At 44.7% G+C, this 23616-nt stretch overlaps 1 long non-coding RNA gene across 1 annotated transcript; it reads right to left on the reverse strand.

The window, feature by feature from the left end:
* Positions 1–3927: 3927 nt before the first annotated feature.
* Positions 3928–5295, reverse strand: LOC127311224 (uncharacterized). The gene is made up of 2 exons (XR_007857614.2): positions 4555–5295; positions 3928–4474 (listed from the first exon to the last, which is right to left on the reverse strand). It is a non-coding gene; the product is annotated as an uncharacterized lncRNA (long non-coding RNA).
* Between the last annotated feature and the right edge of the window lie 18321 nt (positions 5296–23616).

Genomic DNA, 23616 nt, shown 5'->3' on the forward strand with positions numbered 1-23616 from the left:
TCAACGAGGCTGCATCTAACTGCCCTCCTCTCTACGGAAAGCAATGAGGAAGGTGGACGAGCCTAATACTTTTTCTTCCCCCAAACATGATTCCCCGTGAACCAATTCTTAACCGTAAAATTAGTAAAACTGGTTTTCCTAAAAATCAGCCTAATACTCGTTTTCTAAAAGCTGATTGCTAATCCTAGCTATCCAAACAACCCCTTAGCAATACTGTGTGTCATGGACGTTAAAGCAGGACATGCACGGGTTGGGACAACACATTTCTCCAATGCTATTCCTTCGTCAGTTTCAGTATCATTCCTTCCATGCTCAGCTGAAACTCGAGGTGTTTCATTAATCAAGGTTCTCGGTCCTTTGGACCGCTGTGCACAAGCTAGGTGGACCGGTGCACACAAGGGATGCGGCGACGGGGAAAACGATGTGAGTGAGCCTGTAGGAATTATCCAGGTTGTCAGGCTGAACTGAAGCGGCACAGGTCGCTGCTGGGTCTGCTGTGCCCGAGCAGTTGTACACATACAGCACGTCCTGTCTCTAGCTTCTGCTTGCAACAATCTGATGATCATTCGTATGCTTTGGGCAATGCCGGGCTTGGCAATTTGGAAGTCTAGCCTGTGCATCACAAATTCCTCAAAATTCCTGCTCTTATATCAGCCCAATCTGCTAAAGTAGAGCAAGAAAACCACGCAGGTGCTGGGAGATATACTCTCCTGCAGAATCAGCACGAAACACACGAATAGGTGTGGAATACTAAGTACGAACCATGACTGTAAAACGCTGATAAATAGAGAGCACCTCACTGCGAGAGTGCATAAGAAACAACCAGGTGTAACGTGAAAAATCATCAATAACAAAATATAGTATCGATGACCCCCTTTCAAAGGAAAGGGACCCGGACCCCAAACATCTGAATGAACTAAATCAAAAGGTCGCTGAGATACAGACGCACTAGTAGGATAGGGAAGCTGAATCTGTTTACCTAACCTACAACCCTGACACGAATGCAAAGACACGTCTCCTGAGACAGACCCCAGAAGACCACTACGAACTAATGACGATAAAAGGGAGCCACATAGGTGACCCAGCTGATGATGCCACTGCTGAAAGGATCCAGTGACAGAAGCAGCAACTGCAGGAGAACTGGCAGATGAAGTGTCAGCAGAAGGAACACGAAGCTAGTCTAACTCTCAGAGCCCCGGGGACTCAAGGATGCGAGGGCCAGCTCCAACCAGGGCCTGTGTACGGCGGTCCTGAACAGCACAAGAATCAGCGTCAAGAATGACGCGACAACCAGAATCAGTAAGCTGACTAGCAGAAAACAGATTCATCTTAAGACTAGTAACATGAGAAACATCAGGAACAGAGAAAGAAGAGGTAGAAAGGGTGCCTCGACTGAAAACAGGAAGATAGGTACCATCAGCCGTGATAACACGGACATGAGAAACAAGAGAGCGAAGAGCAGAAAGAATAGAAGACGCATAAGTCATATGAAAAGAAGCTCCAGAATCCAGATACCACGGGGATGACATACCTGACTGTGTAGAAGGTGGTGGTCGCGCGGTGCCAGAAGAGTCAGACACAGAACCAGCAGTACCCATCGAGGAAGAGCCTGTAGCAGTGAGCAGACCACGAAGACCACGGATAATATCCTGATCAGATAGCGCAACAGCAGAAGATCCTGAAGAACCAGCCTGACGACGAGTATGGTTCCGCGGCCGTAAGCTGGGATCCCTCTACCAGCAAGTAGAGACAGTGTGGCCAGTCCTGCCACAGTAGGTGCAGGGAAGTGCTGTCGAACCACGAGGCTGCTGGGGCTGACTCTGGCCCTGGAATGGAGGAGTAGAGAGTATCGGCGGTGCTGGAGACCGCAATGAAGCCAGCGGCATAGGAGGTCCACGAGCAGTCGGCACAGGAGGGCCACGAGCAGCAAGAACAGAGGGAACCTCAAGAAGACCAGCACCACGAAGACGAGTCTCCTCAGCACGAAGCTCAGCAAACACCTCAGAGAGCGGAACACGACCAGGGGCAAGCAGATGTGCACGACGCGGCTCAAACTACTTACGGAGCCGCGACAAGAACTCAAAAACGCGCTAAAACTCCAAGTCCGCGCACACAGTCAGACAACAGGGACAGGTGGTACACACAGCTGTACGAAGAGAATCAAGCTGACGCCAAATAGCAGCACTCTGAGTGTAGAACTCATCAATAGTAGAATCGCCCTGCTGAAGGTCATGCTCCTGGCGGACCGCAGATAGGTAAAGAGCATCCCCAGACGGCTGATAGCGTTGACGAAGAAAAGCTCACTGGGCAGCAGCAGTGGGAAGACCTATGAACTCAGCAGCATACTGAGGCAGTGGAGGTGAGAACAACAGCAACACGAGCATCCTCATCTATCCACTGAGTGTAGTCACTCAGATCCAGCTGGTAAGTCGCGACGGCAGTAGAGTGGTCCTGGACCTTGCGGTCATAATCAGCCAGAGCAGTATAATCAGCACTCGTGGCTGCATCCTTATCCGCCTGAGTAGCATCAGGGGCAAGGGCAACGGGGGTCGGTGCAGTAGGCGCCGTAGGAGCAACGGGGCGCGGCGGACAGGAGACCTCGCCAGAAAGCACACCCCAAAGAAGAAGACCGCGCATGTGGACGCGCATGAAGGCAGCGAAATCAGGATAATTCGCGCCATCAAAGATCACCGGGCAGCGAGGAATCGCAACATAACCCGAAGAGGAAGACATAGCTCTTTTTTCGTTTTTTTCCAGATCAGATCGGAACTAATCAGATCGAGAATGCACGCGAGCACTGAAACGCGGCGTAGGCAGAGACAGGGCCGCACGGGCGGCCAGGAGCAGCGGCGGGCGGCGGCCGGCGAGGAAGGACGGCGGTCGGCAGGAGGCGGCCGACGAGGAAGGACGGCGGGCGGCAGGAGGCGGCCGGGAAGAAGAAATCCGACCGGGGGCGGAGCGGGAGACGGCCTGGGAGATGGCCGGGAGATGGCCGGCGACCGGAGGACGGCCGGGAAGGAGAGGAGGCGGCGACGAACGGCGGCCGGAGGTGCAGCGGCCGGAACAAGCAAAAAAATCCATCCGTACGGACTAGAAGAGGAAGAAGACCAATTTTTGCTCTGATACCATGTTAGGGCAATATGCTTGTTGTATTACCAGGGGTCAAAGACCATAATATATAGTACATGTACATGTGCAAATATGCAGGAAGCCCCTAACATATGGGGAAACTACAATATACAGATATATACATCTAACAGAAACCAAGCCAAACTACGATCAAATCATCACGCGGCATGAAAATTTGCACGCCAGAGAGGTTTACGATCTCGCCACCTTAGCTGTTGCCTGCCCTAGATCCGCAGTGGTTTGATGGGTACCCCACAATGTCATGACATGTTTTGTCGGCGTGGTGTTGGTGGGTCGTGTTTGGAGTGTATGTTCACGTCGCTTTGTGGTCTCATGTGTTAGCTAGACTGCTAGAGAGGGTGTGGTCATTTTGTTTCGGGTCTCTGTCTAGCTTGGATGTGGCCATGTGGGTGTGTGAGCTTGACCATGTTGTAGATTTTCGTTCGATTTTTTCCTAAAAACTGGACACTCTCTTCTTAATTAATAGATATGAAATTCTTTTGTCTCCGTTTCAAAAAAAAAAAAAAATTGCACGGCTGCCCTGCGGTTGGACCGGACAAACTATATTCTGTATATGATTGTAGGACCGGGCTACGCGGCGGCGCCGCACAATGAGTCGTTCCGTGCGGCGGATTCTATACCAGGTAATTATCATCCCAAAACCGCGCATGCGGGCTCCTTTGAAAAAAACTAGGCTAAGACGCAGCACAACAACAGCTTGGCATGTAGCGTGTGGCAGAGCGCATGCACATGCGAAATCTAGTTAACAAAAGTAGCTCATCTAATTATGGAAATGAATTAAATATTGGTAAAAGTAGGCAGTGCTTGCATGTCTCACAAATAAGTGCAAAGCATGCATGTCTTACAAAAATGATCATGAAAAATCAACTACTCAGTTAATTCGGCTTAACTGCCAGATTAATTAGGCTTAACTACCAGATTTAAAGGAAGAATTGCCAGAGTACTAAGTAAAGTGATAATTAGGAGTTCAAAGACATGCTCAATTGTTAGTACTAATTTCTGGATTAATTGGATACAAATTGCCCGGTTAGTTATGCCTAGTTGTCCGGTTAGTTAGTCCTTGCGGAGTAATTGCAGTCTCATTAATCGGGTACGAACTGCTAGATTAATTGAACCTAATTACCAGATTGATTAAGCCTAATTCCTTAAATAATTAAGCCATATGCTCCAACCACGCACTGAGCTGTGGCAGCGGCCCCCATGGAAGCTCTGTGCTCGGCGGCAACGGAATCCTTCAGCGCTGCTCCGTGCTTGGCGGCGGTGAAAGCCTCCTATGCGACTCCACGCTCGGCGTAGCCGGCCTCCAGCGCTGCTCTATGCTCGGCTAAATCGTGCAACCACAAGTAATTAATCTGGGAATTACTGCTAAACTAATCTGGCAATTAGAAAAATGACAAACACTACCTAATTAGCAAAACCAGATGTAGTAGTAGGGGGAAAATCCGTGCTCATCCACCACAAATCTCGCCGGCGTGCTAGTCGTCGGTGTCGAGCTCGCCGCTGCGTGCTTGTACACCTCCTCCTCATGTTCGTCAGCTGTGTCTAGCTCGCGCCCGTCGACGACAGCCTGGCGGAGCCCTCCCCGCTTCGCGCTCGCGGCTCCTCCTCACGCTCAACAACAACATCCAATGATCAAACTCGAGCTCGACGGCGGCAACATCCTCCTCAAGCTCGACGGCAGCGGAGCTCTCCCCCCGGTTTGTGCTAGCGTCGGCAGCGTATCCTCCTCGCACTCATCAGCGGTAGCCCGACGGAGATCTCCCTGCGACGCGCCGGCTTCTCGTGCTCACCAACGAAGGGCCGGCAGAGCCCTCCCTGCGCAACTCCTCTTGGCGCTCGCCGGCGACGGCCGGGCGGAGCACTCCCTGGGGTAGCGGCTCCTCCTCGCGCTCATCGGCTGCGTCCAGGCGGAGCACTCCCTAGGTCGCGCCTCCTCCTCGCCGCGGCTCGCCGGTTGCATGTCCGGCGGCGGCCGTTTCCTCTAACCTCCCCAAGCAACGCTTTCCGTGCTGGTGTTCTGACTTCTGAGAGAGAGAATGAGTGGTCCTGTGTTTTTTAGAAGAGGAAAGGAGTTCTGGTAGGGGTTCTGTGGTTGAGAGCACTCCACGCGTGGCTCTTAGGGAGACGGATGACTTTTTTCCGTCGCACGCTTCCTTCGCTGGTGCGGCGCTTCCGTGTATCATTTTCCATGATTGTATCCATACCTTCCTCTGGGGGCACTAATTTTTGATTTCATATTTCAACACCCGGTAAAACTAGGAATGAAATCCACGCTAAATATTACATGTTGTAGCGTTCACAGATTTCAGAGGGGGTGGTTCGAGAAATCCTCCCCATAAAAGTTATCTGAGATTTATTTAAATTCAAATGTATCTATACACAAAATAGTATCTACACGTATTTAAGTATTATGAGATGGAGAGAGTATACTTTCCCCATACATATGCATAGCCAGGTTTCCACTCTCTCGCGATATTATGCAGCCGACAAATGATCTGTATCCAACCTTTCACTCTATTCTGCCTGTTCAGGTACCAAAAAACAAAGAAGGCTGCAATTCAGGATCAACGCGTTTTATGCAGCCGACGAATGATCTGTATCCAACCTTCCACTCTGAAGTACAGTATCATCTCAATTTCATTTCATATTGCCAGTCACGCCCACATGATTCGTATCCGTAATGCAGGTACAACACATACGATTAATCAAACCATATTTCGTAAATAAAAAATCCCAAGATGCTACGTCGTCATGCTGGCCTGTCACTCTCGTCTAATTTCTTATGCAAGCAGTACTCCTAATCCCCACCAGCTGTTCCAAATATCTCTATATCTTTTCAGTTCAGTTCATGTATATAGCCGTTGTGTTGTCACCATGATTGGCGGCAGCAAGCCAGCAACAGCTGTGTGTCCTAATCCCCACCAGTTGATCCAAATATCCAATGCAGATATAAAAGGGGATGCATGCCGCGCCCAGTAGGATCATTAGAAATGGAGTTAGCTGTAACGTAAATTAATTAAGACGAATCACAAAAACGGTTACACTAATCAAATTATTGTACTCCGTACTATAATACGGATTATCATACAGTTGGATAGTTAGATGCCAATCAATGTGTGCCCTTATGAAATTGTTGCTAACTGATTCCAGGGCCCAGCCGACGGCTCTCACTGACGTACGTACGTGCGTGCACGTAAATCAGGAGCAGGTCCGACGAGAAGATCTCGACGGTGATTGGCAACCCGACCATGATCTGCAGGCTGCAGCCCTGATACGAGCCCCACCGGCAGAGACCAAAGCTCCCCTGAGCTTTAAACATAACACCTAAGCTCAGTTTTAAATTAATAAAGCCACAACGGTAGAGTATAAGGATGCTGAGAACACCTTATAACCCAAAGAAGCTACAAGCAAAAACAACAGGAATGAAACACAGCTTGCAACACCAAGACCCTCTTCAACGATCAGCAGCCTGACGCCGGTGGAGCTCGAGAGGAAGACAGCAAGTGTGGCATGACATGGAAAACCCCACGGAATCAAGCATCAGCCTCAGCCATACCATCGCCGAAGAAGGCTCCGTGCCTCCTCGCCCTGGCTCGAAGGGTGCCGTACCGTCGGCCAATGGAGGTGCTCCCCTGAGCTTGACTGCACACTAACAGCGACGTCCGAGGAAGAAAATCCAAGCACACCGATACCATGCCACACACACTGAGAAGCACAACAACAAGCCGAAGCTCGAACACGTCGGAGACGAAACAGTTGAGCATGTAGGAGAAGAGCACAGACACACCTCCGCACACACAACCTGCGCCCACAACCTACCCAAGCTCCCCAAGACCACGCCTTCAGCAAGCTTAGCGATGCAACAACGACACCGCGGCCCAATCTAGGATTAGGTTTTCACCCAGGGAGCAAGGAGGATGGGGGAGGGACAGTACCTTGATGGCGCCCCCAGCAGGGAAGGCGGCGCCCATGGACGTCGCCGCTGTCGTGACCGGTACCACCGGTCAGGGATTTATCTTGGTCGCAGAGTCCCGCCGCTAGCAGCTCGACCGAAACAGGAGGAACTAGCACCTTCAGATCTGGTGTCGGGGACCACCGAGGGGGCCCCGGGCCACGGCCAGCACCCGCCGGCTCCGCACCGCCCACACGGCCGCAGAAGCCAGCCCGCACCCGCGAACACTGCTCGCCACCGAGTCGGATTCGCCGCACCACCAGATCAGGGCTGCCGCCCTAAGATCCTGAGCCCCACCGAGGAGGCCGCCTGTCGAGTCCTCCCGAGCCCACAACGGAGCCAGGCCTATCATTGACGCCGGAGGAAGAATCGAGCAGCCTCATCAGCCACGGCGAACCCGACGTGAGGCTCCTCCATCCATACGCCGCGCGGGGAGCCAAGGGCCCAGATCCCCGCCGCCCCCATCACCGGCGTCACGAGCCAGGCCCGCGACGCCTCAGGGAGCGACGATGAAGGGGGGACGGAGGGGGAAGGAGCGGCGATGGCGGCTGTTAGGGTTCCCCCCCCCCCCCCCCCCGGGTCGCCTGGAGGAGGCGACGCGAGGGGAGGACCGTTTCAATCCTAAGAAAGTGTATGTAGCCGGGGGTTCCAGTTATCCTTATCGGGACGTCAAAAACCTGGTGCAAATATGCAAAGCATATTTAAGTCGGTTTTGTAATGTAACTTTTGGCCTAGTGAGAATTACTTTAATTCTTAGTCGATTCCTAGACGTCGAATAGCTCCGTTCCTTATTTTAGTTGCGAGTTGCAACATAGATTGCAGCCGAGACTTTCCAGCCGAGACTATCAATTTGATCAACATAATATAAGTTATATATTACAAAACATGTATTATTAGAAACCTGAAATGTCATACTTTCTAATGGTATATTTGTGTTTGATAATTTGTATTACGTTGGTTAAATTGATAATTTGTATATGGGCTGCGATTGAGGTAACACTCGTGACCATTGAATTAATTTTAGAATTCAACCTAGTTATAAGTTACAATATGAGTTGTACCTGAAGGTTAAGTTCATTCGTCGGCTCAGAATTGATCACTTCCTTTTTTCTTAAACAAATTGGGGCATTGTGGTGTTCGCCTAATTTGATATCTGCCGTTTATACAAAACTATACATCAGGTTCCTAATCAGACGGTTAGTAACATTGTTTACTCTCAAATTTTTCTTGATTACATACCATCAGTTTCCAGCTGGCCCTGAAGTGCTAATCCCTTAATCAAATCAATGCATCGATTGGTTGCATTCCGTTGAGTACTTACGCGTGCTCCGCACATCGACTGATCGACCTGCAGACATTTTCACATTACCTTGCATTGCACTACACACATTTGGATAAATGAAACGTAACAATCATCACCCATCATAATTGTACACCCGCGATCTCGACGGCCTGTCTCCACGATAGTAACAGCCACCAGCAGGAAATCATGCAAGCGCAGCCGAATTTGGCATCATGATGCAAATTAACTTGGATTTTTATTTTGTCGTTAGCTTCTGGGTTGCATCATTGCACGGTGTTTATTCAATAGAACCTGCGCGGCACCTTAGTGTTGTTAATTGATTTTTTCCTCTCTCTAGAATCATAGTTGTCTTGGTTTGCGTCTATCTAGTTCCTTGGATCACATATTTTCAAGTACAATCCATTTTTTGTGTGTAGCCATTGTGACAACATTAAGCACATGCTTAATCTATTTTACCTATGCCTTATCCTTTAGTCATGACAGTTCTTCTTCGGTACACCATCATCAGACTTAAACACAACAAGGGGTGAGATTGCTATGTATCATTTCATAATTAAGTGTATGGTGATCACCATCGAATAATAAATAACGAATTATTAATTCGTAGTATAGCCGTGTACAATCGTGTATGGCCCGTTTGATATGTACGCATACAAAACTAGTGGTGGCCCCGTCCTCTCAGTATCGTCGCTCTACGGTGTTTACCATTACAAACGATGATGTCCTTCATCGACAGCGCACCCTCGAAACGGTAGCTTAGCGTCAAGATCATTGGCACAATCGTCAGATACGATTGGATATATAAGCTTGGATCTAGATCCGGACAGGACAACCTCATTAAATCAGGATAATTACGTGCAAATGATCATACTGCCCTTCACAAGTTCGGGGGGTGTACGGATGCGGACCACTAGTCATTGAGTTTGGGAGAAATTAAGATTACGTATGGATAACAAGATGCATAGCATCAATCCCTCATACCTTCTGTGTTAAATACCATATGTAAGCGAAAAATTAGCCCAAAGAAGAATGGAAAAGGACTATACCACAACAGATGTTGTCTAATTCTATGAATTCTGATTGTTTTTAGTACTCCTGCTGATTCATAATAAGTCTTGGTGGTTTAGTATAACTTCAGTACAAAGTCGTACTAAACCATCAATATTTATTGTAGATCAGATAGAGTACTGATTTTCAAGGTAACACAATATTTTGAACAAAACAACGAATGTTCAACGACCTTTGAAATAAATAAATTCTTGCAAAATTTATAAAAGCTTGGATTTAGATCCGAATAGGACAACCTCATTAAAATGGATATCAAGATGCATAGCATCAATCTCTCATACCTTCTGTGTTAAATACCATATGTAGGTAATTTAAGCGAAAAATAGCCTAAAGAAGAATGGAAAAGGACTACACCACAACAGATGCTCTCTAATTCTATGAATTTTGATTGTTTTAAATAGATTCATAATAAGTCTCGGTGGTTTAGTATTACTTTAGTACAAAGTCGTACAAACGACCGATATTTATTATACACCGGAGAGAGTACTGATTTTCAAGGTAACAAAATATTTTGAACAAAACAATGAAAGTGCACCGACCTTTGAAATAAATAAATTCTTGCAGAAGTTACAAAAATCAAAGTGCGGGTCCATTTTCTAAGAAGATAGACCCCATGATAGAGTTTGGCATAGAGACCCATATTTCGCGGGCTCTGCCTGGTCATGAACTTATGACAGTAGTATTCTCCCAAAAGAGAAAAACTCATGGCAGTAGTACTTATTGTCTTTCCCATGCTAACAATGTGATCTAACTGTTGATGATTATTATTAGATCGGTTAAACTTTTCGCTAAAAATAAAACAATGTGATCCAACTGTCACGTGACTGACTAGGCAGACAATTCAGACTACCCACAATGGGAGTATCATAGGTAGTATCATGCATTTCATGCATGCAAAACGCTGATGTGGCACTGCAATTATGGATGAGAGAGAGGATACTAGTATCATAGGTAGATACTGTATCATAGCACATACTTCTAGAAAAATTAATGTCAAGTAAATCTTGTACATATATTTGCATTGAGATTCTACAAAACAATTAATATATGTAGACTATGATACTAGTATATGATACCATGCATTGTGGAGATAGTAACATGTAGTAGTATCATACGCATGATACTTCTATATGATACTATGCATTGTGACTAGTCTCAAGCATCTCCATGCATACGCAGGTGCGGCGAGACCCTTCCTCCCTGTCCGGATCGGCTGTCCCGGGTCCTTTAATTTTGGCGGCAAGCAACAGCTAGTGCAACGGAGGTCTGTTGATTACTCATCAAAAGGAGTAGTACAGTACAGTCCTGCACAATCAATCAATTGTTTAAATAAGATATAAGAGTAGCAACTAAACACTGCTGGATACAAAAGCGTCAGAAACCGTGCAAACAACCGAAAGTTTGGCACGTTGTCCTGCTCAAGTGCTGCGCTGCACCATTTTGTGTTCTCCTATCGCTTTCTCAATCTTTAGCCACGCCGAATTCACAAAGGACTATCGTGGTGGCACATAGTTGTGATAAACAACGAGTCTAACCCGACAAATCTACTGCCTTCGGCTCCGTCAATAAATTAAGGTGGATTTTTTAGTTCATATTAATACGTGCAGCATTGTGGCCAAGTCTAATGCAGTTGAACGAGCTTTCGTAGAACTTGTTCGATGTTTCGCTTAATACTAAGGTTGTATTCGCAATTTTTAGGTATGACATATGTGTGTGTATGTGCTTGAAGTAGAGAATAACAAAATACAACCAGAATTGACGAAAATGCGTTCGCGCAGCTGATCTCGGGCGTTGTGGATATCTGGGCCCTTGCATGGCATAGGGATGTCCATCCCTGGGTCCCACGATTTTGACTACCCACTTTACAAGATTCCCTTCTCTAAATACACTACCAATTGAAAAACTAGCACAACTTTCACGTAATAAATTCAAATGAATTTTTATTTTCATATTCGACTTCCTCGCGACGAGCTCTTCAAAATGAGTCTAATATTCAATATTTTAAAAGTTATTTTGTAAACTGCATCTATAGAGTTCTCTATTATTGGGGCATACAGTCCGGACACTACGTCCATGTAGTCCTGCGAAATATAGTACTGATTTTATCAAGTCCTTCCAAATTTGTTTGAATGGTACATGTAGTATTTGTGAAAAGTACTTCTATTTTTGTACATATGACAGCTGCAGATTTCCTTTTCACGTGGGAACCATTGGCACGAATCTCGAAAAAGGCTAAATAGAGACGGTGGACATGATATCAGCTTCGCCCGAGATCAGCTGCGGAATCTGCGCGTCCCAGAATTGAGGAACAACACCGCCATGGTCGACGGATTGAATGTACAAATTAAGCAACCCCACCCTTAGGACGTGAATTTAGGTTTTCATCTATCAACGAGTATCGGGCTTTGTGCGGTATCAAGATTTAAATCATGGTACTCAAACGAGCACTGGGGTGCATGTAGAGGACGAGAGAAGTTTTATTACAAATTTTCTTGTTTGTGTGCGTTACATTGCAAATACCAAGAAGCTGTACACTTTTGTGGTTATATTCTAACAAAATAATAGGTGAAACAAAATTAATTTATACAGGTAAAACAATGAGAACAAAATGTGACATGACTACCACCGTCGGGAACCAACTAGTGTTTGGATGGTTGATGGTATGGTTATGCCGCTAATTATTAGGGTATCTCCAGCGGCGCGACGCAAACGGACGCTGAGCGACCGTTTGTGTCCGCCGTGACCGGAAATGCGTCTGGCACCACCTCCAGCGGAGCGACGCAAAGTGACCGGGCCGTCCGCGGAGACGCAAACCTGGCCCAAATATGCGCCAGGTTTGCGTCTCGGCGGACGCGGAAAATGTCCGCTCGGTCCTCGCACGGGCCCACCTGGCAGCGGCACAACTGCTTCGTCTTCCGCGGTATTACTTCTGGGCGGCGCGCAGTAGCCTTTGCAGGGGCCGCGTTAATGACGTGCCTCGGCTTCCGCGAGCGTGCGCAGTGATGACCCACAAGTATAGGGGGTGTATCGTAGTATTTTCGATAAGTAAGAATGTCGATCCCAACGAGGAGCAGAAGGTGTTGACAAGCAGTTTCGATGAAGGATTCACTGTAAATGCTCACAGACAAGTATTCAGGGGGTTTTGATGTAACAGTTGAATAAAGTACGAGTAAGTAAAGTGCGAGAGTAACAATTGCAGCGAGTGGCCCAATCCTTTTTAGCACAGGACAAGCCGGTTTGTTTACTTATAATGACCAAACGTTCTCGAGGACACATGGGATTTTAGTCTAGTGCTTTCGCTACATACGGCTAAATAATCTTCATTGTTATGATAAGTGTTGTGTGGGTGAACCTATGCTAATGTACCGCCCTTCCTAGGACTAATACATACTTGTGATTATACCCCTTGCAAGCATCCGCAACTACAAGAAAGTAATTAAGAATAAATCTAACCACAGCCTTAAACTCTGAGATCCTGCGATCCCTCCTGCATCGATATACCAACGGGGGTTTAGGTTTCTGTCACTCCGGCAACCCCGCAATTGGCAAACGAGTACAAGATGCATTTCCCTAGGCCCATAAATGGTGAAGTGTCATGTAGTCAACGTTCACATGACACCACTAGAAGAATAACACCACAACTTAAATATCATACCATTGAATATTACTCATCCATAGTTCACTACTAACATTTAGACTTCACCCATGTCCTCAAGAACTAAATGAACTACTCACGAGACATCATATGGAACATGATCAGAGGTGATATGATGATGAATAACAATCTGAACATAAATTTGGTTCAATGGTTTCACTCAATAGCATCAACAACAAGTAGGAATCGATACCGGGAGAGTTTCCCCTATCAAACAATCAAGATCAAACCCAAATTGCTACGGCGGTGACGAGGTGCTGCGGTGGAGACGGCGGTGATGATGGTGGAGATGATGATGATGGTGATGGAGATGATGTCCAGCTCGATGACGGTGACGATGGCGTCGATTTCCCCCTCCCGGAGGGAATTTCCCCGGCGGATTCCTGCCCGCCGGAGAGCTCTTTTCTCTCTGGTGTTCTCCGCCCCAGAGGCGGTCAGTAACTCTTCGCGAGGTACCCTCTGTGGCTTAGGTTTTCGGGACGAAGGGTTTCGCGAAGAAAAGGAGGCGAAAGGGGCCGTGGGGCCCCCACACCACATGGTGGCGCGGCCAGGCCATGGGCCGCGCCGCCCTATGGTCTGGGCCCACCCTGGGTCCAGCTGGCTCCTCCTTCTGGCTTCCTTCGTCATCTTGAAAAATAGGATTTTTGGTATAATTTCCTTCCACAGTTGATCTTCCGAAATATCGCGTTCTGACGGTGCTTTTTCCAGCAGAATCCTGGCTCCGGTGCTTGATCCTCCAATAATGATGAAACATGCAAAATAGATGAAATAACATAAGTATTGTATCCAAATATGAAATATATCAATGAATAACAGCAAATTATGATATAAAATAGTGATGCAAATTGGACGTATCAACTCCCCCCAAGCTTAGACTTCGCTTGTCCCCAAGCGAAATCGAACTCGATAAACAGACCACATGTTTATGGAGTGAATAGTCGATAAATAAAATACGGACAAGAAGCATCATATTCATTCACACAAGACATTATAGTAAACAACTTCCTCATATAATTCAACTTGAAACAAGTATAAGGTAATCACAAATAAAGGTGCATAAGGAATCATAGTTGGTGATGGCAAACTTCGTTCTTGGTCAGAGAACAATTAACAGATTATATTTATCTCATTGAGCAGCGCTCTCATGTTAAAGTTTATAAGGCACAACTTGCATACTCAATCTTAATGGTCTCCTCATGATCATTGATACTTGCAAAGCTATATTCATTCAGATAAAACTTGTACTAAACAAGGAAGAATAAAAGGCATGATGAAGCAAATCACAATATAATGGTTTGATCACAACTACTCAAATGCTTGCTTGAGATGGAGGGAAATAGGTTTACTGACTCAACATAAAGTAAAAGACAGGCCCTTCGCAGAGGGAAGCAGGGATTAAATCATGTGCTAGAGCTTTTTCAGTTTTGAAATCATATAAAGAGAATAAAAGTAACATTTTGAGAGGTGTTTGTTGTTGTCAACGACTGGTAGCGGGTACTCTTACCCCCTTGCCAAACAACCTTCAAAGAGCGGCTCCCATATTATTTTCATTTTGTGTGGCACTCCTTCCAACCTTTCTTTCACAAACCATGGCTAACCGAATCCTCGGGTGCCTGCCAACAATCTCATACCATGAAGGAGTGCCTTTTTATTTTGGTTTTATTATGATGATGACACTCCCCCCAACCTTTGCTTACACAAGCCATGGCTAACCGAATCCTTCGGGTGCCGTCCATCAATCACATACCATGGAGGAGTGTCTATTTAGTTTAATTAATTTGGGACTGGGAATCCCATTGCCAGCTCTTTTGCAAAATTATTGGATAAGCGGATGAAGCCACTAGTCCATTGGTGAAAGTTGCCCAACAAGATTGAAAGATAAAACACCACATACTTCCTCATGAGCTATAAAACATTGACACAAATAAGAGATACTAAGTTTTGAATTGTTTAAAGGTAGCACATGAAGTATTTACTTGGAATGGCAGAAAATACCATGTAGTAGGTAGGTATGGTGGACACAAATGACATAGGTTTGGGTTCGGGTTTGGATGCACGAGAAGTATTCCCTCTCAATACAGGTCTTTGGCTAGCAAGGCTAATTAGCAAGCATAAGAGTTGAAGGAAACAAACAAATATACATGTGATAGAGACAATCATGCATCTTCCTTGTAAGCACAAACAATTTTAATTTCAGAATAATAAGCTATGAGCTAACAAGAAAGAAAGACAATGAAACAACTACATGTATTTCTCTTTTCTACTTAAACCTCAAAGTGTTGTTGCTATTGACCAATGCTAAGTTTGCCAAAACCAAATAGATTCATTCAATGCTCCCAAAGTGATACCAATACTAACAACAAGGTAAATCATATAATAGGGATTGCAAACTAGAATAAGATGTGCAATATGTAAATGATAAGACTTCTCATTAATATTCCATAACGATAACTCACACCAAGGGATACATGGACAACCAACTAAAGGAGAGATACTTCCAAACTGCAACCCATCTTATATGATAACTTCCCTACTCATGATATGACACTACTTGACAATGAAAGTAAAAGGTAGTGATAATGTGATACCGCGGCACTCCCCCAAGCTTGGAACAAACCAAGGGGATGCCAATACCGATGATGAATTACTCCTTTGGCGATGGTGGTGATGAATTCCTGACAAGCTTCTTACAGATCTCCTTCAACTTCAGTTTCTCAGCTTGGCAATTCTGCACTAAGACTCGAAGATATTCATTGTTATCTGAAGTTGGCGATGATGACCTTGTGATGTGAATCGAATGGTATTCCAGTATTCTTCGGAGACGGCAATTCTCCTCCTGGAGTATCTCCACTTCTCTTCTTAGAGCCCGATATTGATCACAAAACTCATCGGTGGTCCGTAGAGCTTCTTCCAACACAGGGAAGGAGTCGAGGCTAAGAGCGGGTGGTAAAGGTCCCTGCAAGTTATGAGAAAAAGAACGTCGAGTGTCAACAGATCCCACCAAGATTTGCTTGCTCCCAATGGCTTGCTGCTCTTGTCTTGATGGCACCCTCTTCACTTCTTCCTCCGAAAGCCCCTTGCCCTTGTTGTTGGAGGCCATGGTGCTTCTAGACCGAAAACAGATCCTGGCAGAAACAGCTCGAAACAAAACACGTCGAGAAAACGATAAACGGACCTCCAGGGGTCCGGGGGATTATATAGCAAAAAATTTCGCGACATAAGGAAAGTACCAGATCGAACCAGAGTCGGAAAGGGGCGACGAGGCGGCCAGACCATAGGTCGGCGCGGGCCCAGGTCAGGCCGCGCCGGCCTATGGTGGCACCCCCTCGTGCGTCCTTTCCACTCCGTTTCGAACTCGTAATTTTTCATATTTTCCAAAAACAGCAAAAATATTGTTCGGAAAGTAAATTGCGTACTTTTCATCACCAGTACTGTTACCTATTCAAAGTCGAGTTCTGGCGGACTGTCAATTTGTCCTTTAATGAAAGCCTCTGGTGTTCCCACTTGAATAATATCAACATCAACATTATAAGAATCACCTGAGATATAATGCTTGAGTCTTTGTCCATTCACCACTTGCGTAGCATTGCCTTGGAGAGAGCTAATTTTAATTGCTCCTGAACGATACACCTCCTCAACAACATATGGTCCTTCCCATTTCGAGAGTAACTTCCCTGCAAAGAGTCTGAGACGAGACCGATACAATAGGACTTTATCCCCAACATTAAACTCTCTTTTGATGATCCTCCTATCATGCCATTTTTTAACTTTCTCTTTAAAGAGTTTAGCATTTTCATAAGCTTCACTTCTCCATTCATCAAGAGAACTCAATTGCAACAACCTCTTATCACCAGCTAGTTTAGGATCTTTATTTAATTCTCTAACTGCCCAATAAGCTTTGTGCTCTAGTTCTAAAGGTAAATGACAAGCTTTTCCGTAAACCATTTTATAAGGTGACATTCCCATGGGATTTTTATAAGCAGTTCTATAAGCCCATAGTGCATCCTTCAATTTACTAGCCCAATTCTTTCTACTTTTATTAACAGTCTTTCCCAAAATAGATTTAATCTCTCTATTTGATAATTCTACTTGACCACTAGTTTGAGGATGATAAGCGGAAGCAATTCTATGATTAATACCATACCTAGCAAGAGTTTTTCTAAAACCTCCATGAATAAAATGAGAACCTCCATCAGTCATAATATATCTAGGCACTCCAAATCTAGGAAAAATAATGTCTAACAGCATTCTTAAAGAGGTCTCACCATCAGCACTTTTTGTAGGTATTGCTTCCACCCATTTAGTAACATAATCAACAGCAATAAGTATATGAGTATTACCTTCTGAAGAGGGAAAAGGTCCCATGAAGTCAAATCCTCAACAATCAAATGGTTCAATAACAAGAGTATAATTCATAGGCATTTCATTACGTCTGGAGATATTACCAACCCTTTGGCATTCATCACAAGATAAAATAAACTTTCTTGCATCCTTGAAGAGAGTTGGCCAATAAAAACCTGATTGTAGAACCTTTTGTGCGGTTCTTTCTCCGGCGTGATGTCCTCCATAAGCACTACCATGATATTTACTCAATATCTCTTGTTGTTCATATTCGGGAACACACCTTCGCAGAATACCATCCACTCCTTCTTTATATAAGTGTGGGTCATCCCAAAAATAATGCCTCAAGTCATAAAAGAATTTCCTCCTTTGCTGAGCTGAAAAGGTTGGAGGCAAGTACTTGGAAACAATAAAGTTAGCATAATCAGCATACCAAGTACTGTCTCGCGAGCTCACCTTTATTACAGCCAATTGTTCATTTGGAAAACTATCATTAACAGGAACAGGATCATAAGCAATATTTTCCAATCTAGACAAATTATCAGCAACAGGATTATCAGCACCTTTCCTATCTACAATATGTAAATCAAATTCTTGCAAAAGAAGTACCCATCTAATAAGCCTCGGCTTAGCATCTTTCTTTGTCATAAGGTATCTAATTGCAGCATGATCAGTATGAATCGTAACTTTTGAATCAACAATATAAGATCTAAATTTATCACAAGCAAAAACTACAGCTAATAATTCTTTTTCAGTTGTAGCATAATTTCTTTGAGCAGCATCAAGAGTTTTACTAGCATAATGAATAACATTCAGTTTTTTATCTACTCACTGTCCAAGAACAGCGCCTACAACAAAATCACTAGCATCACACATAATTTCAAATGGTAAGTTCCAATCAGGAGGTTCAACTATAGGAGCAGTTGTTAAGGCTTTCTTTAGGGTTTCAAAAGCTTCCTTACAATCATCATCAAAAACAAAAGGCACATCTTTTTGAAAAAGATTAGTAAGAGGCTTTGAAATCTTGGAGAAATCTTTAATAAATCTCCTATAAAACCCAGCATGACCAAGAACACTACGAATACCTTTAACATCCCTCGGATAAGGCATCTTCTCAATTGCTTCAACTTTAGCTCTATCAACTTCAATACCTCTCTCAGAAATTTTATGTCCCAATACAATTCCTTCATTAACCATAAAGTGGCATTTCTCCCAATTAAGAACAAGGTTAGTTTCTTCACATCTCTGCAAAACTTTATCAAGGTTTCGCAAGCAACTATCAAAAGAATTCCCATAGACGGAAAAATCATCCATGAATACTTCCACAATACTCTCACAAAAGCCATGAAAAATAGCAGACATGCATCTTTGAAAAGTAGCAGGAGCATTACATAAACCAAAGGGCATACGCCTATAAGCATAAGTTCCATAGGGACAAGTAAAAGTGGTTTTCTCTTGATCTTTAGCTTTAACAGCAATTTGTGAAAACCCAGAATAACCATCGAGAAAGCAAAAATGAGTATTTTTAGACAATCTTTCTAACATTTGATCAATAAATGGTAAAGGATAATGATCTTTCTTAGTAACTTTATTAACTTTTCGAAAATCAATGCACATTCTATACCCTACAACTACTCTTTGAGGGACGAGCTCATCATTATCATTAGGCACAACAGTCATTCCTCCTTTCTTGGGAACGTAATGCACAGGACTAACCCATCTACTATCAGCAATAGGATATATAATACCAGCTTCAAGAAGTTTTAATACCTCATTCCTTACCACTTCCTTCATCTTCGGAATTAGACGACGCTGATGTTCAACAACAGGCTTTGCATCATCTTCCATATTAATAGCATGTTGGCAAATAGAAGGAGAAATCCCCTTCAAATCATCAAGAGTGTACCCAATAGCTCCTCGGTGTTTCTTCAATATTTCCAATAACCTTTCTTCTTCAAACTCTGAAAGCTTAGAACTAATAATAACAGGATATATTTTCTTATCATCAATATGAGCATATTTAAGATTATCAGGTAAAGGCTTTAAATCAAAAACAGGATCTTCCTTTGGTGGCGGTGTTGTACCCAAATCTTCCACCGGTAAATCATGCTTGAGAATAGGTTGACGAAGAAAAATTTCCTCAAGCTCATCTCTTTCTTTCCTAAAAACTTCACTCTCGCTATCCTCCAAATGTTGCTGCAAAGGATTGTTAGGAACAAGAAAAATAGATGCACACTGCTCCATTTTAAAATCATCACTAGGCAAATCAGCTTTATAAGGAGTTTTGGTAAATTTAGAGAAGTTAAACTCATAAGATTCACCAGCAAATTTAGTCAAAATTTTCTCTTTCTTGCAATCTATAATAGCTCCACAAGTATTTAGAAAAGGTCTACCAAAAATAATAGGACAATAATCACTAGCAGCAGAACCAAGTACCAAAAAGTCAGCAGGATATTTAATCTTACCGCATAAAACTTCCACATCTCGAACAATACCAATTGGAGAAATAGTTTCTCTATTAGCCAGCTGAATAACCACATCAATATCTTCAAGTTCACAAGAATCAATTTCGTGCATAATCTCCGTGTAAAGCTCATAAGGAATAGCACTAACACTTGCACCAATATCACATAATCCATAATAGCAATGATCACCAATTCTAATGATAGCATAGGAACACTAACTTGTTTGGGTTTATTAGGATGTGAAACAATATTAGAAGCATCTTCACAGAAAATAATATGACCATCCTCCACATTTTCAGTCACAAGATCTTTAACTATTGCAACAGCAGGTTCAACTTTTATTTGTTCTTCAGGTTCTATAGGTTTCTTTTCACTTTTATGAACCGCATTATTTATAACAGAGTACTCCTTCATTTTAGCAGGGAAAGGAGTTTTTTCAATATAAGCTTCAGGAATAACACGATCAGCAGTTTCAACTACAACGCATTTATTAATAGATGAATCAATTTTATCTTTATACGGTTCATGATACTTATCAAAATTCTTCTTTGGCAATTCATAATGAGAGGCAAAAGCTTTATAAAGATTTGCAGCAACTTGAGAATCAAGACCATATGTAGCACTCATATTACGAAATTTATCAGTATCCATAAAAGCTTCAATGCATTTATAATCATAAATTATACCTGATTCTCTATCCTTGTCGTTCTCCCAACCTTCAGTATTTTCTTGGATCCGATCAAGAAGGTCCCTTTTAAACTCTTCTTTGTTGCGTGTAAATGATCCAGAACAAGAAGTATCCAGCAAGGTCTTGTCTTGAAAAGAAAGTCTTGCATAGAAATTATCAATAATAACATTACCAGGAAGCTTATGAATGGGGCATTTGAGCATTAAAGACTTCAATCTCCCCCAAGCTTGGGCAATACTCTCTCCATCATGATGCCAAAAATTATATATGCGATTCCGATCCTTGTGAATTTCACTTGGAGGATAGAACTTAGAATAAAACCGGGGCACAATATCATTCCATTCAAGAGAATCCCCATTATCCAGTAATTTATACCAATGCGCCGCCTTACCAGACAGCGATAAAAAGAATAGTTTCTTCCTCACTTCATCCATTGCAATACCTGCACACTTGAATAAACCGCATAATTCATGCAAGAACAATAAATGATCTCCAGGGTGGACAGTTTCATCCCCTTCATAGCGGTTATCCATAACACGTTCAATAATTTTCATAGGTATTTTATATGGTATCACTTCCTCACCTGGCGCCTCATCCACTACCGTTGCAGTAGTAGTAGATTTCCCAAATAGAAATTGAAGAGAAGATCTCTCTATAATGACTTATGGCAGCAGGCAGAAATAAAATCAGCACAAACAGTAAAGGTTTTCCTTACCAATTCCACTTACCAATAGCGCTTCACTCCCCGGCAACGGCGCCAGAAAATAGTCTTGATGACCCACAAGTATAGGGGGTGTATCGTAGTATTTTCGATGAGTAAGAATGTCGATCCCAACGAGGAGCAGAAGGTGTTGACAAGCAGTTTCGATGAAGGATTCACTGTAAATGCTCACAGACAAGTATTCAGGGGGTTTTGATGTAACAGTTGAATAAAGTACGAGTAAGTAAAGTGCGAGAGTAACAATTGCAGCGAGTGGCCCAATCCTTTTTAGCACAAAGGACAAGCCGGTTTGTTTACTTATAATGACCAAACGTTCTCGAGGACACACGGGATTTTAGTCTAGTGCTTTCGCTACATACGGCTAAATAATCTTCATTGTTATGATAAGTGTTGTGTGGGTGAACCTATGCTAATGTACCGCCCTTCCTAGGACTAATACATACTTGTGATTATACCCCTTGCAAGCATCCGCAACTACAAGAAAGTAATTAAGAATAAATCTAACCACAGCCTTAAACTCTGAGATCCTGCGATCCCTCCTGCATCGATATACCAACGGGGGTTTAGGTTTCTGTCACTCCGGCAACCCCGCAATTGGCAAACGAGTACAAGATGCATTCCCCTAGGCCCATAAATGGTGAAGTGTCATGTAGTCGACGTTCACATGACACCACTAGAAGAATAACACCACAACTTAAATATCATACCATTGAATATTACTCATCCATAGTTCACTACTAACATTTAGACTTCACCCATGTCCTCAAGAACTAAACGAACTACTCACGAGACATCATATGGAACATGATCAGAGGTGATATGATGATGAATAACAATCTGAACATAAACTTGGTTCAATGGTTTCACTCAATAGCATCAACAACAAGTAGGAATCGATACCGGGAGAGTTTCCCCTATCAAACAATCAAGATCAAACCCAAATTGCTACGGCGGTGACGAGGTGCTGCGGTGGAGACGGCGGTGATGATGGTGGAGATGATGATGATGGTGATGGAGATGATGTCCAGCTCGATGACGGTGACGATGGCGTCGATTTCCCCCTCTCGGAGGGAATTTCCCCGGCGGATTCCTGCCCGCCGGAGAGCTCTTTTCTCTCTGGTGTTCTCCGCCCCGCAGAGGCGGCTGTAACTCTTCGCGAGGTACCCTCTGTGGCTTAGGTTTTCGGGACGAAGGGTTTCGCGAAGAAAAGGAGGCGAAAGGGGCTGTGGGGCCCCCACACCACATGGTGGCGCGGCCAGGCCATGGGCCGCGCCGCCCTATGGTCTGGGCCCACCCTGGGTCCAGCTGGCTCCTCCTTCTGGCTTCCTTCGTCATCTTGAAAAATAGGATTTTTGGTATAATTTCCTTCCACAGTTGATCTTCCGAAATATCGCGTTCTGACGGTGCTTTTTCCAGCAGAATCCTGGCTCCGGTGCTTGATCCTCCAATAATGATGAAACATGCAAAATAGATAAAATAACATAAGTATTGTATCCAAATATGAAATATATCAATGAATAACAGCAAATTATGATATAAAATAGTGATGCAAATTGGACGTATCACGCAGCTAGTAGGCGTTGCACTGGCAGGCCATTGAAGACGAGATGGCGTCGGAGCCTCTTAAAGGGACGCTGCCGGCGCCCATTTCCCCGACCAAAACCATTGGCAAAATCCCACAGTAGCCACCACACCGACGCCATGGGGAAGAAATGCTGGCCGTTCCGGAAGACGAAGAACGACCAGGAGGCTAGCGGCTCGCGTTCCGGCAAGAAGGCACGGGTCGGCCGGTACGTCCGCGTTGACCTCGCTCGACAGCTATGGGAGGAAAACCGGCCGGTACCATGGCCGGACGCGAACTTGCTAGGAGGGGGCTGGTACCTGAACTCGCGGCGCGTGCCGATCCCCCCCCCCCCCGTGCCGCGCGAGGGCCGAGAGCGGCGGGACGAGGTGCGGCGCCGCCGCGCGGTCTTGCCGCCGGATCTGCGGAAGGATCCGGCGTACGCGCTAAACTCCTACAACTAGATTTCCTTCGGGACGTGGGAGTTCGACGCGCGGCGCCGCGCTGCCTACCTCGCCGACATAGACTACTTTGAGCGCGAGATCGCCGCCGAAGAAGAAGAGAATGACCACGAGGACGCGGACGAGGACGGCGACGAGGACGAGGACGGTGACGTGACCATGCCGCAGTACGACCATGACGACGGCGGACCGGCGTGGGATCCGGAGACCCAGCCGCCGGACATTTCAGAGGAGGAGGCCATTGCCATGGC

The sequence above is a fragment of the Lolium perenne genome, chromosome 7 (genome assembly GCF_019359855.2).
Source record: "Lolium perenne isolate Kyuss_39 chromosome 7, Kyuss_2.0, whole genome shotgun sequence".
NCBI lineage: Eukaryota > Viridiplantae > Streptophyta > Magnoliopsida > Poales > Poaceae > Lolium > Lolium perenne.